Source organism: Bos mutus, unplaced genomic scaffold, assembly GCF_027580195.1.
Source record: "Bos mutus isolate GX-2022 unplaced genomic scaffold, NWIPB_WYAK_1.1 CTG731, whole genome shotgun sequence".
Lineage (NCBI taxonomy): Eukaryota > Metazoa > Chordata > Mammalia > Artiodactyla > Bovidae > Bos > Bos mutus.
This window is the reverse complement of record NW_027220209.1, coordinates 24,329-30,328: the sequence shown is the minus strand read 5'-3', so window position 1 is coordinate 30,328 and position 6,000 is coordinate 24,329.

Genomic DNA, 6,000 nt, shown 5'->3' with positions numbered 1-6,000 from the left:
ATGTGCATAGGTTTTTGGCTCTTTTGAGTAAATACCTTAGCGTTCATTTGCTAGATCATATGATAGGACTATGTTTAGTTTAAAAGAAATTGCCAGTTTCCAAATTATTTGCATCACTGCATTGTCTATTTTTTTAATTTAAATGTATTTATTTTAATTGGAGGCTAATTACTTTACAATATTGTATTGGTTTTGCCATACATCAACATGAATCCGCCATGGGTGTACACGTGTTCCCCATCCTGAACCCCCCTCCCACCTCCCTTCCCTTACCATCCCTCTGGCTCATCCCAGTGCAGCAATGAGTTAGAGTTCCTATTTGTCCACATCCTTGCCAGCATTTAGTATCGAGAGGTGTTTGTTTTTGTGTTAGCCCTATTAATAGGTATCTCGTTGTTGTTTTGATCTGAAATTCCCTGAAGACATGGGAAATAGATCATCTTTTCATATGCTGTTTACCATCTGTTTATATTCTTCGGTGAGATGTCTATTCAACACTTTTAAGCATTTTTAAATTGACTTCATTATTTTCTTATTGTTGAGTTTTAAGCGTTCATTGTGTATTTTTGCTACATGTTTATTATCAGATATATGTCTTACAATTCTTTCTTCACAGTTTGCAACTTAGCTTTTCATTCTCATAATAATATCTTGGTGTGAAATTTTTTTTCTCTTAATTTCTTTTTCTGGTTTTGAAATTAAAATGTAATTCTGGTCTCATGGAAGAAATGAGGAAGGGTGCCCTTTGTTTGTTGTTTCTGGAAGACATTTTAAAGAATTGTTATCACTTCTTCCTTAAATTTTTGTTAGATTTCATCAGTGGAATCATCTGGGCCTGTTGCTGTCTTAATTAGAAGCTTATTACTTACAGATTAAATTTATATAATAGATGCAGACCTTATCAATTTATCAGTTTTACTTGCAAAATTTTGATAAATTATATCCTCCAGCAATTTCTCAATTTAATCTTTATATTTGTAGGCATAGAGTTGTTTATAATATTCATTTATTATCCTTTTAATGTCTGTGATATCAGTAGTCATGGCCCTTCTTTCATTTCCACTGTTTGCAATTTAATTTGTGTGTTCTTGGTTTTCTTGATTAGTTTGCTGAGAATTTCATCCTTTCTTGTTTCAGAGAAACAGCTTCTGGTTTTGTTGTTTTTGTCTATTGTCTTCCTTTTTCCAGTGCTGTAGATTGCTCCTTTATTTCTTTTTCATTTGCTTCTTTCTTTTTTTCACAAGTTTACTAAGAATGTTGATTATGAATTTTAAGGTTTCTTATACAGGTGTTCAATGCTGTATATATATATCTACAGATTTTGCTATATGCCACAGCTTCTGATAAATTGTAATTTTGTTTTCATTTAGTTGAAAATATTTTAAAATTTCTCATTAGATTTTCTCTTTGACCCGAGTGTTATTTAGAAATATATTGTTTAATCTCCAAGTACTGTCAATTTTACTGCTTTTTATTGTCAGTATCTAGTTTCTTTCCATCACAGTGTGATAACATTCTTTGTATGATTTCTGTTCTTTCAAGTTTGATGATGTGAGTTTTACAGCATAGCATGTGATCTACCTTGATGTATGTTCCATGTGAATTTGAAAACAGTGTGTTTTCTGCTGTTGTTAAATATTCTATAAACGTCATTTAGATCTAGTTAATTATTGGTGCTTTTGGTGCTTTTCAGTTCAGCTACACCTTACTGATTTCCTGCCTACTAAGTCTGTCAATTCCTAAAGGACATATGTTTGCATCTCCTGGTATAATAGTATTTCTGCATCATCAATGTTTGCCTTGTGTATTTTAGGGTAGTTTTTTTTTTTTTTTTTTTTGGTCCATACACATTATGGGTTGCTGTAATTTCTTTGAGAATTGACCACTTAATCATTAAGTAATTCCAATCTTTGCTCCTGACTTTCTTGTTCTGAGTACTGCTTTCTCTGAAGTAAATTTAGGTAGTCCAACTTTTTTTTCACTTATAGTAGCACAGTATCGGAGAAGGCAATGGCACCCCACTCCAGTACTCTTGCCTGGAAAATCCCATGGACAGAGGAGCCTGGTAGGCTGCAGTTCATGGGGTCTGGAAGAGTCGGACACCACTGAGTGACTTCACTTTCACTTTCACTTTTCACTTCCATGCATTGGAGAAGGAAATGGCAATCTGCTCCAGTGTTCTTGCCTGGAGAATCCCAGGGAGTGGGGAGCCTGGTGGGCTGCCGTCTATGAGGTCACAAAGAGTTGGACACGACTGAAGTGACTTAGCAGCAGCAGCAGCAGCTTTGGTCATAGTGATTCTTCCTAAGGCCCGCTTTGCATTCCAGTATGTTTGGCTCTAGGTGAGTGATAACATCATGATTATCTGGGTCATTTAGATTTTTTTGGTATAGTTCTTCTGTGTATTTTTGCCACCTATTCTTGGTATCTTCTGCTTCTGTTAGGTCCATACCATTTCTGTCCTTCATTGTGCCCTTCTTTGCATGAAATGTTTCCTTGGTATCTCTAATTTTCTTGAAGAGATCTCTAGTCTTTCTCATTCTGTTGTTTTCTGCTATTTCTTTGCATCCATCACTGAGGAAAGATTTCTTATCTCTCCTTGTTATTCTTTGGAACTCTGCATTCAAATGGGTTTATGTTTCCTTTTCTCCTTTGCTTTTCACTTCTCTTCTTTTCACAGCTAAGTGTAAGGTCTTCTCAGACAGCCATTTTGCTTTTTTGCATTTCTTTTTCTTGGGGATGGTCTTGCTCCCTCTCTCTTGTACAATGTCATGAACCTCTGTCCATAGTTCTTGAGGCACCCTGTCTATTAGATCTAATCCCTTAAGTCTATTTCTCACTTCCACTGTATAATTGTAAGGGATTTGATTTAGGTCATACCTGAATGGTCTAGTGCTTTCCCCTACTTTCTTTTTAAATTGGTAAATTTACCATTGCTAAATTGGTTTCAGAGTAAATTGGAAGTGGTCAAACAGGAGATTTTGGGGGGCTCCAAAATCACTGCAGATGGTGATTGCAGCCATGAAATTAAAAGACGCTTACTCCTTGGAAGGAAAGTTATGACCAACCTAGATAGCATATTCAAAAGCAGAGACATTACTTTGCCAACAAAGGTCCGTCTAGTCAAGGCTATGGTTTTTCCTGTGGTCATGTATGGATATGAGAGTTGGACTGTGAAGAAGGCTGAGCGCCGAAGAATTGATGCTTTTTTGAACTGTGGTGTTGGAGAAGACTCTTGAGAGTCCCTTGGACTGCAAGGAGATCCAACCAGTCCATTCTGAAGGAGATCAGCTGTGGAATTTCTTTGGAAGGAATGATGCTAAAGCTGAAAATCCAGTACTTTGGCCACCTCACGCAAAGAGTTGACTCATTGGAAAAGACTCTGATGCTGGGAGGGATTGGGGGCAGGAGGAGAAGGGGACAACAGAGGATGAGATGGCTGGATGGAATCACTGACTAGATGGACGTGAGTCTGAGTGAACTCCGGGAGTTGGTGATGGACAGGGAGGCCTGGCATGCTGCAATTCATGGGGTCGCAAAGAGTCAGATACGACTGAGCGACTGAACTGAACTGAAACAGGAGATGGCAAGAGTGAACACTGACATTTTTGGAATCAGTGAACTAAAATGGTCTGGAATGGGTGGATTTAATTCAGATGACCATTATGCCTACTACTGTGGGCAAGAATCTTTTAGAAGAAATGGAGTAGCCATCATAGTCAACAAGAGTCCGAAATGCAGTACTTGGGTCCAATCTCAAAAATTACAGAATGATCTCCATTCGTTTTCAAGGAAAACCATTCAATATCACAGTAATCCAAGTCCATGCCCCAACCATTAATGCTTAAGAAGCTGATGTTGAACAGTTCTCTGAAGACCTACAAGACCTTCTAGAACTAACACCCAAAAAAGATGTCCTTTTCATCACAGGGGACTGGAATGCAAAAGTAGGAAGTCAAGAGATACCTGGTGTAACAGGCAAATTTGGCATTGGATTACCAAACTGAAGTAGGGCACAGGCTAACAGACTTTTGCCAAGAGAATACACTAGTCAGAGCAAACACCTTCCAAGAACACAAGAGAAGGCTGTACACATGGACATTACCAGATGGTCAATACGGAAATCAGATTGATTATATTCTTTGTAGTCAAAGATGGAGAAGCTGTATACAGTCAGCAAAAATAAGACCAGGAGCTGACTGTGGCTCAGATCATGAACTCCTTATTGCAAAATTCAGACCTAAATTGAAGGAAGCAGGGAAAACCACTAGACCATTCAGCTATGACCTAAATCAAATCTATTATGATTATACAGTGAAAGTGACAAATAGTTTCAAGGGATTATATCTGATAGACAGAGTGCCTGAACTACTATGGACAGAGGTTCATGACATTGTACAGGAGGCATTGATCAAGATCATCGCCAAGAAAAAGAAATGCAAAAAGGCAAAATGGCTGTCTGAGGATGCCTTTAAAATATCTGAGAAAAGAAGAGAAGTAAAAGGCAAAGGAGAAAAGGAAAGATATACCCATTTGAATGCAGACTTCCAAAGAATAGCAAGCAGAGATAAGAAAGCCTTCCTCAGTGATCAGTGCAAAGAAATAGAAACACAAAATGTCTAGTAGAGAAAACACAAAAACCATGTCAGAATGGGAAAGACTAGAGATCTCTTCAAGAAAATTAGAGATACCAGGAGAATATTTCATGCAAAGATGGGAACAATAAAGGAAGAAATGGTATGGACCTAAGAGAAGCAGAAGATGTTAAGCAGTGGTGGCAAGAAAACTTTAAAAGAACTATACAAAAAAGATCTTCATGACCCAGATAATCATGATGATGTGATCACTCACCTAGAGCCAAACATCCTGGAATGTGAAGTCAAGTGGGCCTTAGGAAGCATCACTATGGATAAAGCTAGTGGAGGTGATGGAATTCCAGTTGAACTATTTCAAATCCTAAAAGATGATGCTGTGAAAGTGCACACTCAATATGATGTCAGCAAATTTGGAAAACTCAGCTGTGGCCACAGGACTGGAAAAGGCAAGTTTTATTCCAGTCCCAAAGAGAGGCAATGTCAAAGAATGCTCAAACTACCACACAATTGCACTCATCTCACATGCTAGTAAATTAATGCTCAAAATTTTCCAAGCCAGGCTTCAACAGTATGGGAACCATGAACTTCCACATGTTCCAGGTGAATTGAGAAAACACAGAGGAACCAGAGATCAAATTGCCAAAGTTTAGTGGATCATAGAAAAGCACGAGAGTTTGTGAAAAACATCTGCTTCTGCTTTATTGACTATGACAAAGCCTTTGACAGTGTGGATCACAGTGAACTGTGGAAAATTCTTAAAGAGATGGGAATACCAGACCACCTTACCTGCCTCCTGAGAAACCATATGCAGGTTAAGAAGCAACAGTTAGAACTGGACATGGAACAACAGACTGGTTCCAAATAGGGAAAGGAGTACGCCAAAGCTGTACTTATTTGTCCCCCTGCTTATTTAGCTTCTATGGATCATACATCATGCAAAATTGTAGGCTGGATGAAGCACTAGTTGGAATCAAGATTGCTGGGTGAAATATCAATAACATTAGACACACATATGACACCACCCTTATGGAAGAAAATGAAGAAGAACTAAAGAGCCTCTTGATAAAAGTGAAAGAGGAGAGTGAAAAGGTTGGCTTAAAACTCAACATTTAAAAAAGTAATATCATGGATGGCACCAGGTCAGATCACTTCATGGAAAATAGATGGGGAAATAATGGAAACAGTGACAGACTTTTTTGGGGGGGCTCCAAAATCACTGTAGATGGTGACTACAGCCATCAAATTTTAAAAGACACTTGTTCCCTGGAAGAAATGCCATGACTAACCTAGACAGCATGTTAGAAAGCAGAGACATTTCCTTGCCAAACTCAAAGCTATGGTTTTTCCAGTAGTCATAAGTTGGACTATAAAGTAAGATGAAAGCTGAAGAATTGATGCTTTTGAA